The 12073-nt window shown below is 41.0% G+C and overlaps 1 protein-coding gene across 17 annotated transcripts in view; it reads right to left on the bottom strand.

Annotated features, from left to right (window-relative positions):
* Positions 1-7734: 7734 nt before the first annotated feature.
* Positions 7735-12073, bottom strand: part of CELF4 (CUGBP Elav-like family member 4) — a 701622-nt gene continuing 697283 nt past the window's right edge. For 16 of the 17 annotated variants that reach the window (XM_018078794.2, XM_018078786.2, XM_018078787.2 and 13 more), the window contains one exon: positions 7735-10014. The gene's annotated coding sequence lies outside the window, so the exon portion shown is untranslated. The remainder of the gene's footprint in view (positions 10015-12073) is intronic. The other variant, XM_029962168.1, reaches the window with a different exon arrangement.

Genomic DNA, 12073 nt, shown 5'->3' with positions numbered 1-12073 from the left:
CAAAAAAAAAAAAAAAAAGAAAAGAAAAGCTTAATGTGTCTAGTGACTGGTATTAAATAAATGATGCATGTTGGCAGAGCGATAGATGAGAATAGCAGAAAACACATTGTGAAAGGAACCAGAAGAATTGCTGTCATAAATCTCCCCAAACTATTCCAGTCTGAGGCTTAAAAGTAAGCAGGTTACCAGGAGTATAAGAAAGGGGACTTTAGAAGAAACCCATGGCTCTGTAGGTTCACTGACACAAGTTTTGCCTGTGTGTCCACCCTCTTAGGAGAGGAGCAAGGGATGACCAGGGAAAGGAAAGGGTTGTGAAAGTGTGACATTGCCACTTGGGTTGTTTGTCTCTCGGGTTTTATTTTTTATTTCAGGCAGGTTAAAAGAGCTCCAGGTGTTCTCTCTAGAAAGAAAGAGATTAGAAGGCAACATTAATCAAGTTTACAACATATTCAAACAAGTAGATAAAGTGGAGAGAAAAAATACCCTGAAATGCTTTTGTAATGAATGCATATTTTAGCTGAAGAATTCACAGGGGTCGACACGTATATATGCAAAACTAGGGTTAGAAGACAAAGTGGGATTATTTTCAAAGCTCATAAATAATTTAACTGTTGGAAGAAAAATGCAGAGGTTTCTGTTGATCTTATTGCCAAAGAAATGACTTTAGGCCTGATAAAGCAAGGGGCTAAAGGTGTTTTCACACAGAAGAATGACAGAGCATAGCTGTTTGTCTATTACAACTTGTCACACCAATTGTGGTTTTTATTGAGTAAAAGATGGGCATGTTGGGACAGGATATTCTGGCTCCTTTGACACACTAAAATTGCAATTTCTTGTTGACTTTTGTAAGGTGTTAACTGAAAACAGTTGTAAATGTTCCTATTAACTTATTTTGCTGCAGAAAAGAGGCCATTGCTGAATGCTTTTGACAACCCCACTTGGAAAAAACATGGGAGGAGCTGTACAAAGGACCAGCACTGGAAAATCTTCTGGAGCAGAATTCCCTCTTAATTTGCATTGCCAGTTACCATGAAGATTGTGCCACTTCACAGTGACCAGGGCAGGTCATATAAGAGCCTTGTTATCTATTTAGCATGTGCAGTGATGCATGCCACAGTCACACCTACTTAGTCTCCATATCTGTCACATATCTGTACAGTTTAGTCGTGCAGTGAAATGGCTGAAGACCTCAAAGCCTCTGTTCCACATCATTTTTGTTCTTGCCGTCTGACACTGACCAATAACTGCCCCCTCTGGCTCGAACTCCAGTTTTGTTCTATTGAACTGTTCTATACTTGCCTTTGAATTTACATTTCCAGAGCGTGAGAGAAGCTGGATTGACAGCCCTGGAGCCTGCTTTCTGTGTGAACCTATGGTCTCTTTGCCTTAACACACCTCTTTGTTGGCTGGAAGCTGCTGCTGCTCAGCTCAGGGTAGAGCGCTGGCGCACACAAACACCCGCGCTTCTCCTCAGCGTGCAGCGCCTGACCATGTGTGCACTCTCTGAGGCTGTTTCAAATGGTGAGTACAAACCATGGCTAATCTGTTTTACTTCCCGCTTCACTTGGCTTCTCTCAGTTGCTACCTCCCAGCTGAGATTTACTGGTTTCCATCTGCACGGAAACTGTTTCCTAATTTAGCCAGGTGCAATGCCTGGCCGTGACCGTCCGTCCGTCACCTGTGGGACAGACCAGGCGGCTCCGCAAGCTCAGGCCCTGGAGGAGGAACCCCCGAGAGGTGGCATCTCACTCATTTGTGGGTCCCCAGCTAAAAGTGCAACAAAAGCACCACCTGGGCTCATGAGCAGTGATAGGAACCCCTCCGATCCAGGACCACTGCAGATTCCACATGGGAAGGCTTGCTGAGCAGCTGACGGCAAGTAGCTTCCACTGTGACCTGGATAGAAGAAAAACGAGGTCCAGGCAGGCCAAGTTTGTCCTCCAGCACAAGCTGCAGACCTCTGCCTGCTGTTCTTCACCATTTGCAGTTTGTGGGGCAGGAGTGCTCTTTTAAATCTGATGTATCAAAACTGATCCTAAAATTTGGCATTTGGTGGTATCCGTCCCTTCATGGAAGGAAAAATTCCCCAGTCTCCGATTAAACTGGATTTGGACTGTAAGCCTTTCAGGAAAATGTGTTGCTTTATGTGGCTTCCCTACTTCTAGAAAAATAAAACACCTTAAATGTCCAGTATTTCACTCAAACTCAGCTCCCTCCCAGCCCTGCAAAAGCTTGGTAGTCAAGGAGAGAAAATATTTACTTAGTAAAGCTTTAAGATCAGGCTTTTGGGCTGGAAACTGAAAGGTATAAATAAGCCAGATAAAGGACAACTCCTGCTTAAACTACAGAGCGTAATCTGCAGAGACAGGTAGCTCTGTAGCTCTTTATCTTGTTTTGGCTTGGGCTGCTCTGTACAACACCGTCATCAGAACGGGAATTCTGACATTCACCCACTGAGCCACCTCCTGAGTGGGATGCTCAGACTGGGCAGAGGAGGCTAATAATGTCCCACACTTAGGGCCAGCCTGCTCTCCTCAGGCTTTTGTGTGAATCAGTCTTATCTCATGTTTCTTGTCTTACCCTAAACTCAGCTGCTTGCTGCTTATCAGCTATCAGAGTTATGCACAGGGACTCAGACCCTCTTTGTCTTTGGCATTTGGGCTTTGCAATGCAAATACAGGTGTTCTGGATAACTGTCCCTTGAGGTTAGGAGAGTTGGGTCCAGAGGGGCATGTGTCTCTTTATTATCAGTTTCCTGGTTCCCCAACCAAACAAGCCTTGACCCCAGAGCCAACTGCAGTGCACTTGTGTCAAATGTGATGCAAAGTGTAATTTGATGATTATTGAGAGAAATTCATGTAGTCCAGCCTGCTCTGGGGCTGCTACAGGAAGCACAGTAACAGAACACACTGAGTGGAGGGAGTTAAAACAAGGCAAAATTGGGCTGACACTTTTCATCTGTGCTTATATGCCATTGTAACAGTGGCTGGGGGCTTCTTTTGGCTTGGCTAAGAAAGACATTGCTAATGTCTAACACTTGATGACAGATGGTTCACCAATGCTCCTAGGCCCATTGTCTCACTTAATAGCTCTTTGTTCTAGCTGAAAGAAGGTAATCTTTTCTTGTAGGAGTCGGTAGGAGGATCTGTGTACAATATGCCTTCGTTCAACTGTTTCAGTTTTGGAGCCTGTTCTGTAGCTCACTGAAGCGGAATCGTCTCTCTTACCCTCTGTAGGAGGGACTCACAAAGGAGGCATCACAGTCATGATGCCTAATTTGTGGGTGTTTTGCTCTCTGGTAGGACTCACCACACTGAATTAGGCAATTGCATTTTCTGGGCTGTGTATGGAAAAAAAAAAAAACCAACCACATGATCTTCTCTGGCTCAAAGTGTGAGGAGGAGTTTAGGGCCTCTGTCTCTCCGAGGAGAGGCACCCATTTTTGGGATGTCATGCTGCGGCTCCCCACTGGGGAGAGTTAACCCGCCCACTCACCAGCTGACTGCAAACTGAGTGTTTGTATCTCTTCTTAAGAGCTGAAAGCAATAACTGCAACCCAGCAAAGGTTACACCCCAGGAAACTGCCAGGAGGAGCAGACCAGGGTGTAACAACGGGAGAGTTGGTGTCCCTTTCTTCCGGTGAGGTGTCCTGTACTATGTACATCACGTTCATGGGAGTGATGTTAGGAGCCTGGGTATCCTAGGAGATGTTATGCAGTCACTTGTCCCCCAATTCCGTTTTTATTTCCACCCTTTTAAACAAGACGAGGCAGGTCAGCGGGACGAGTTGTGAATACCTCCCTGGACTGCCATCCCTGGACTCCCCTGATTGTATAATCAGGGCCATCTTCTGTGTCATGGGAGTCTCAGGGGGCAAATCTCACCTTCCATCTGGACAAGGGAAGAGTCTGAACCTGCTCTTGTCATATCTCATGTGAATGCACTGCACCCTGTGAGGCTGCTGCTCCCAGGAGAAGGGCATCTTACCCGTATGTGTGCCAGGAACCGCCTTCCCTGGTCTGTGCTCGTTTGAGGTGCTCCACACCAAGCTCAGAACTTACCAGATGGAGACCCAGAATTCAGGGTGGTTTATGAGTGCCGTGGTGAGAGGGTGTTTGATACCAAAGTGTTTTTTTGCCACCAGAATTGGTTGTTTACCAGGAGTGTCGTTGTACAGGTTCCTCAGCAGTGATGTGGGGAAGGTTTAAGGTTGGGTGGGCGCTAACAAGAGCTTATAAAATGATGAGGGCAAGTAGGCAAAGAGATAAGGTTCTGAGCAAGCTGGTCCAGTTGATCTCCTGCTCATTGCAGGGGGGTTGCACCTGATGAACTTTAAAGGTTCTTCCCAAATCAAAAAATTCCATGGCTCTATGAGGCATCAGAGTGACCTTGTACCCTTAATAAATGAAACACAAAGGCTCTGATTTGGAACCTTCTGAGTGTTTTTTTGGGGATGTGTTTGTAGTGAAAGAGAAGCTGTGCAATTGAAACCTGTTTCAAAAACTGATTTCCTCAGCAAGTAGGACAGCAGTGCTATTCCAAAAGGCATTTCCAGAATCAATATTTGGCTGCCTTGAGACTGTGGCCTATTCCCATTTCAGCAGCTCTGGAGCGGCCAGGACAAGTCAGGTGTTTTCAAATTAAGCTAAGGGACATTACTAGGAAACAGCATCAGCAGCTTCCTTCTCCAAGTGGGGCAGTACAAAAGCTTGCACAAGCTGCTTGGGCAGGGTTGGCACATTGCTCTGGAGCAATTGGTGATGTGTTTCCCCGTCTGCCAAACCCCTGTGATGTGTGAGATATCCCTGGGACCACAAACACAAATACCTCACATGGTTCTAGACCCATGGGATGGTCATTTCTCACGGGTCATACCTGGGACTGGGAGAAATGTGCTGTTGGAATCTGGAATATTGAAGGTGGAAAAGTCCTCAGCTTGATTTGCAAGAACATTTCCAAATGTTATTTCAGTGTTTGTTACAAAGGGAAACAGACAGAGCTCTTGTAGCCTTGTTCAAAGTCCGTATCATCTTCTAATAAAAGAAAATTTTGTAATGGACATCTGCCTGGAGTAGGGATGTGATGGAAGTGGGAAAAAGAATTGTTTCCTCTTGTGTGCAAAGGAGGAGTGTCTCAGTGGCTACATCAAGAAACACTGATATGGAAAAGTGACTCCAGGAAGGGATGTACTGCTTTCTTAGAGACACAAAAATGTGATTATTAGTAGCAGTGTCTCCATGGGACTCCATAAAGAATGGCAGCAAACCATGCCCTGTTCTCGTACCAAAGGTTGCCCTCAGCTACTCATGAGGATGGGATTGCAGTTTACTATAATCACAGTGGTGCCAAGGAGCACATTGGCAAAGGATGGATGTCTGACCTTTAAAAAAACCTTTAGTTTCATGTAATGTGATTTAGCAGCTACAAATAAGAGAGAGAAGCCAGCATCAAATATCCAGTGGCTTTTGAACCTCTGTAATAGAGTGTTCCTGATCTGATGCTGCTGCGTGCTGGTGCACACAGACAGGCAGCTACAGGCTCTCAAGTTGACTTGGCCTCTTTCTTCATTTTCATTGCTTCAGATGGGGGTGTTTGTTTTGCTAATTGCCTGCCCCAGCAACACAGTCCCATGCTGAAACAGGATCATGCTGCAGTTTGTTTTGCTTTACAGCACCTGCAGTGTAAATGGGTGGACTTCCTTTGGAGAGAAGCATGGAGTCTCTGTAAGGCAAGTACTTAAATGTTAAGTCTGGGCTGGTGTATCTGCACAGCCCACAGAGGGGTGCCTTTATCAACCATAAGGCCACGTCCACATTTGTGCTTCAGCCCATTCTGTTGCAGTCTGTGTCTCTACCATAACCAGAGAGCTGAGTATGTGAAGTACCCATCACTTAGTTTAGGCAGCAATGTGGTCACAGCAGTGCTTTATTCCACAGCACACCACTGTAAATGACCCTCCAGTGGGCTGACTCCTCTTGTGGTGCCTCCCTCTTTATTGGGGAGTGAACTTGGAGATCTGACCAGCCTTTGAGCTGGCATGTAATGCGTGGGGATGTGCTGGGAGAAAGGTCAGGGCCAGGCATGGTCCCTCCCGTGTCACTGGTTGTCCCTGATGATCCTCATATCTGGATTCTCCAGTTCAGGAACCCCAATAGTGTCTCTGCAAAGTCAAATATTTTTAGGGGTACTGATGTAACCCACACAGGCAGCTTTAATAATGTTTTCTGGTCTCCTCTTGGGAGCTGGTTGCTCTCCAACACTGGATATTTTATCTCCTGTTTATTGCAGGGTACCTGAAACAAGATTCTGAAATCTTGTCTTACAGTCGTCAGTCAACAGCCCCCCACTCTTTCTCATTGACCAGAAGTGTCCCCAGCTGGATGCCCCAGGGATGCAGCCCATCCTGCTCAGACAACATGGCCACGTTCTTGCAGGTACGTGAGGATGTACCTCACACTGCAGAGACACAGCTTCTACCTCAGGGAGGGTAGGGGAGAGCTCTGGGGAGCTTGAAGGTCACGAAGTAGGGTGGGGAAGGTGGCCTGAGTAGTGGGGAGGGGTTTAGGCAGTACTTGCTCCCTTTGCTTAGTGCTCCCTTTGCTATGCCACTTTGGGAAATCGAGTCTTTCTTGTTTGTTGTGGGGCTTTCCCCCTTCAAGTAGAGATCTTCACCTTCCCTCAGCCCTCTACCCCCACCTTAGTTCTCAACCTGGCCCAGGTAAGAGGTTGAATCTCTGTTTGTCCTCTTCATCCCTGCAGCTCAGAACAGGATACTGAATAGCCTTTGGCATAGAAACCTCTTCTTACTGGAGACCTAGTTTTATCTCAGTGATGTTTGAGATCAGTTTGCACATCTTTAGCCTACTCAGCCCTCTACAGAGCATCTTCTCTGTCCAAAGGCAGAGATGGGATTGGTGTATGTGCTGTTCTGTATTTGCCTTTACCTTCGGATGAAAGGCAAATACTGACCATGTTCCCTCCTTGTATTCATCATCTGATTTATATTTCATTTGTTTCTATTGCCCTGAACAGACATAAAAAAAATGTGGCAGTTTGAGTATTAATACTCTTAGTATTAATAATAGGAGTTTGTACTAATAGAGCTCCTTCCATCTGTGGACTGCAAATTATGGAAAAGCACCATTAGTCCCATTTAGAGGTGGATTTAGCTGGTGCAACTTGTCCAAATCCAGATGCGGCTGCAAGAATCAGGAAGAAAATGCAAAGGCTCCTGGTTTCAACCCGAGCCCCAGCTCAGCTGATCTGCTACAGCCATTTCAGGGGGAAAAAATAACCGTTCAAAAGGCAAGATGTGAGGCATGCTCAGGAAGAAATTGAGCCTCATCTCTGGAGATTGCTGAATTTCACAAGGTTTTCCCAAAGCAGCAAAAGGAGCAATGTCCCGAGCTTTGGCCTCTATACTTATCAGCATGAAAAAACCATGAGCGTGAAATCAAACAACAGGCTTCAAATGGGAGCTACAATGACTCTAATTTGTATGTACCATTATTTGATCTTCTAACCTACTAGGTTTAAGGTAAACCACACTGGAATATCAAGCAGACATTAAATGAAACAGTGTCATTAATTCAATCCAATGAGATACGTTTTATATAACAAAGGGATTTGTTCTGATACTCAAACAATGTATATTAATGAAAGAGTCGAAATAGATTCATTTTGTTCTCAAAGCAAACACATTAAGGGAAGCCATCAAGAAGTAAAGAACACGGCTTTTTTTTTTTTTTTTTTTTTTTAAACTGTGCTTTATTTAGGGCTAAGCTGGAAAGCGTCATTCAATAATTACAGAAGATTACAAGGAGTTTTAGGGAATTGAGAGTGAAAGAGCAGTTGTATGGAACTGCAGCTGCGTTACACATCTGTACTTCCTAGCTGTGGGCTCAGTTTGCTTCAGTCCTTACTCTGGCAAAATGCTCGTTATATCCCCATGAGAGTTTTGGAAGAGTAAGGACTGCACGGTTCGGCCCAATATATAATCAAAATTAACATTAAAAAAACAAAAACAGAAACAAAAAAAAAAGGAAAAAAAAAAAAAAAAAGAAAAAAGTTCAAGATCGAGATAAAAAATACAAAGAGAAAGAAACAAGAATATTAAACAAGAGTAAAACCAAATAAATAATCAAAAAACAATTATCACACTGCTCAATCGATGCAAACAAGTGTGAGAATGATGTAAATCAAGTTTTAAGACTGTGAAAATAAATTATAATAAATATGATATACTTTAAAATATATGTGTTCTTAAATAATTCATTGTTTTTTCTGAGTCAGATTTTTTAAAGCAATGTCTTATTTTTAACTGCTCTAAAGTCATTTACCAAAGATAAATATCGTGCTTTCATTAAATAGTTTTCCTTGTTTTTTCTCTATCATTACAATTAAAAGTCCTACAAAATATGCAAATTTATTTACAGAAAACAGAGCCAGCATCTTTTTTTTTTTTAAACATCCCCCTGTTTTTCAAAATTCCTTGTAAACAGTTTCAGAAATTCTTCAAAGAGATTGTTTCTTTAGTTTATTTTTATGTTTTTTTTTTTTAAGCTTTTTTAAAGATTTTTTGGTTTTTTTTTTCTTTTTTTTGTTTTTTAAGATTAAGGTACTAGGCTAATCCCTTGCCCTGAAGGTTTCTAGAGCAAATATGGAAGCTACTGAAGCATAGGATGATGGGAATTTTGCGGACAGCAGATCATGAAGACATGAAGCGTTTAGCTGTGTTTTGTTGTTCAAGATAGAACTAACGTCTGATAAAAAGACAGCTGTTTTTTTTTTCCCATTTGCATTGTCTACAGAATTGAGTCTTGTCTTGTTTATTTTTTAATAGCTGGAATGCTTGCAGTTAAAAAAGCTGCCAAAATAGCCATTTTTCTCCTTTTTTTCCTCGATAAATAACAGCATCCAACAGCAATTGGCAGAGAGTAGGAATTTATGCTCAATCTAAACTCTACAAAAATTACAGTTCTACAACATCTTTGTTTTTAGCATTAACGCTAACTTCTATGTAGTATTATTTTTTTTTTGCTTTTTTTGTTTTTTTTTTTTTATTTTTATGTTGTCTAATTTTTTCTATTATATAGGTATTTTAAACTTTCTTTTTTTAAATTCTGTACAACTATTAGGATTTTAAATGGGGAGAGTTAGAAGCATTTACAAACCTTTTTGTTTTCCATTTAATATCAACCATCTTTCCTTTCTCTTTTTCTATGCCTTTTTATGTACTTATTTATGTATTTATTTATTTACTTTTTTTTTTGCTTTTCATAGATATCCATCTTACCTGCCTTTAACAACGCAATCCTTGCGTATTATACAGAAAACCATATGAAAGCTTCATAGACTCTAATTAATGTATAACCAAAGAACCTCCCAAAGTATCAAAGAACTATTATCTTGCCGTTTTAAAAGCATTTAAGCATTTGATTTTTTTTTTTTTTTAATTTTACATATTTCATATAATCGCTCTCAAAAACTGTTTTAGGAACAGCTCAGAGAAAAGGAAAGAACTTCCATATTTTACATACAGCTACAAGTCTGCGGTAAAAAGTTTTGTCCTTTGGTCCCTATATAGCTAAGGAATGACAGATAAAGATGCTCAGTGACTGTTACCACGGGTTCTCGCATGGTAACCGCATCCTTGGTGGCAAACAGGCACTCCTTTGCCAGAATCCAGGTTTGCATCTCCTGTTTGAAGAAAAGCCGCTGTGGTGATATCAGTGTCTCTTCAGAAATCCCGGTTGAATCTTCCTCCTGTTCTGATTTTACTTATGTGTTTGTTTGTTTTCAAGCGCATGTCCTTCGAAGTCAGCAGATGTGATACTTTTCTTGAAGAAATGTTACAGTCTAAACAATCAAAGAGAGAATAGGTCTGAAGTCTTCAGCTTGACTGATATTTGCTGATATGTCAAAGGTGTAATCCAACAGTTCACGATTTTTTTTTTTTAATATATATATACTTTTTTTTTTTTTTTCCTAAATGTGGCCCATTCAGCTGCTGCCCTAAAAAATGAAGAAGATCATTGCAAATTAAATCAAAAAGGGGAGGGGGAAGTAGGGAAGGTGTGGGGGAAATATTTGAGACGGGAGGGGAAAAAAGACCTAAAAATGAAAATGAAATTAAAATCAAGCCTGTTCTTTTGGGCCCAATCCTGCTCCTGTTGAAAGTAATGGGTGTTTTCTTCTCCCTTCAATTGGGACAGGATGGGGCTTCTGCTTTGGTGTTTTGATTTTGGAGGCATTGGCTCTGATTCTGCTCCCACTTGGCATCAACAGAAAGATTCCCCTTGACTTCAGTGGGAACCGGATCAAACCCAAAGTGAGCAAGGTAGTCACGATCATGATAAAGAAAAACACAATTGTTCCTAATAGCAGTAGTAATAAATCAAAATAATATTAGGACATGTCTATGTAAATCTGTATCACTACGTATGTGCAGATAGTGGCATTTTAGTTATTTTTAAGTGCCACTTTACAATGCCAGATCACAATCTTGCTTGGCAGGCTTTTGAGTGTGAAAGGCATCAAGAAAGTGTAGTTCTATATTTTAATGGGGTGCCATCTATGACAGTGTATGAGCTTTCTGTGGAGACGTAGCTGCCAATAACATCTACTCCTTTGTGAATGTCAGCAAGTAGGACTTTGAACAGGCAATTTATAGGAGGTTAAATAAAAAAGGCTGTTGGAATAAACTTATTTTTGAAAAAAAAAACGTAAAGCTAACATTTCTTAAATAAAAAAAAAATTATTTAAAAAAAATAATCATGATCCGACTAGGCTTGACATTTAAGTAGGATGCTTAATCATTAAGGATTAGCTCTTATCTCCTTCTAGCAAGCAGGTTCTTCTTATACACTCGGTGATTTATTACATCAAGAAACTTAGAAACTGCAAAAGGTCCACTCTGGTGGAAAAGTGTCATGCGGAATATCAATCCATGCTGGCAGGTTTTCACACTGTTGGTTCAACAAACAGCAAACCGTACACAGCAGTCTAAACAATTACAACACCAAAAATAATAATATAATAAAAAAATAAAAAAACACTCGTCAAGGACCCTTTTTCAGTTGTAAACAAAAAGATGCATTTTGCTTTTTGATCTGGATGGGGTTTTTTCCCACTCAATCCCTCCCTCCCTCTAAGCAAATAATTTTTGCTGGAGTTGCTGCAATACGGCACCTTAGAATTAGGAATTCTTGAAAAGACATACAATGAGGCTTTTCTTGGGGTTGCTTTTTTTTGATTGCTATAGTTTTCAAACTACTGTTACTATCATTACTCTTTTTGGTTTTGGTTTGGTTTGGTTTTGGTTTTGTTATTTTTTTTTTTAATTTTTAGAAGGTGATTTGAAATATCCTAAGGGGGGAAAAAAAAGGTGTCAATTGAAAAAGGCCCCAATTCTCCGGAAAAAAAAAATAATCACAAGATTTCCAGTGCAAAAAATTAACCACACATTTTTTCTCTCTATTTGTTTTCCAAATTATCTGTAGTTGTAACAATCCCATTTTTTTTTCTAAAGAATTAGGAATCCATCTTTTTTTTTTCCTTCTATGTGACATCTAAAGAAGCATAAAACGCTGACGAGAAATCAAACGACAAATAAAGAAACCACTGCAAGCACCAAAAACGAAACGAAAATGAGCACAGCAAAAAATTGTGGCAGCACAAAGTCAAAAAAGGCACATGTGATCATGACTGGCCAATCATCAACTGATACAACATCCAAGAAAAATGCTTCAATCACGGCACCTGCACGAAACTTGACGGCATGTCATGCAACCAATTCTTAGCTTGTTACATGACGCCATCATGTCACACTTTCAACTTCGAGTTGATTTGAACTTACGGCCTGGGGGACTGTATTCTCCACTTTCATGTCATTACGAGAACTTTTTTCCTAGCTCAGCGCGAGACTGTGGTGGATTTGACTGGCTCTTGGTTGGAATTTGATTGAATGACAAAAGAAGAAAAGATTTTTTATATATATATATTTATATATAGTGTGGAAAAAGGGAAAGGTGGGGAAAGAAGATATATATAAAAATAATAATTAAAAAAAAAT

This window comes from Manacus vitellinus, unplaced genomic scaffold (genome assembly GCF_001715985.3).
Source record: "Manacus vitellinus isolate BGI_N305 unplaced genomic scaffold, ASM171598v3 scaffold_42_pilon, whole genome shotgun sequence".
Lineage (NCBI taxonomy): Eukaryota > Metazoa > Chordata > Aves > Passeriformes > Pipridae > Manacus > Manacus vitellinus.
This window is presented reverse-complemented; position numbering and strand designations above follow the sequence as displayed.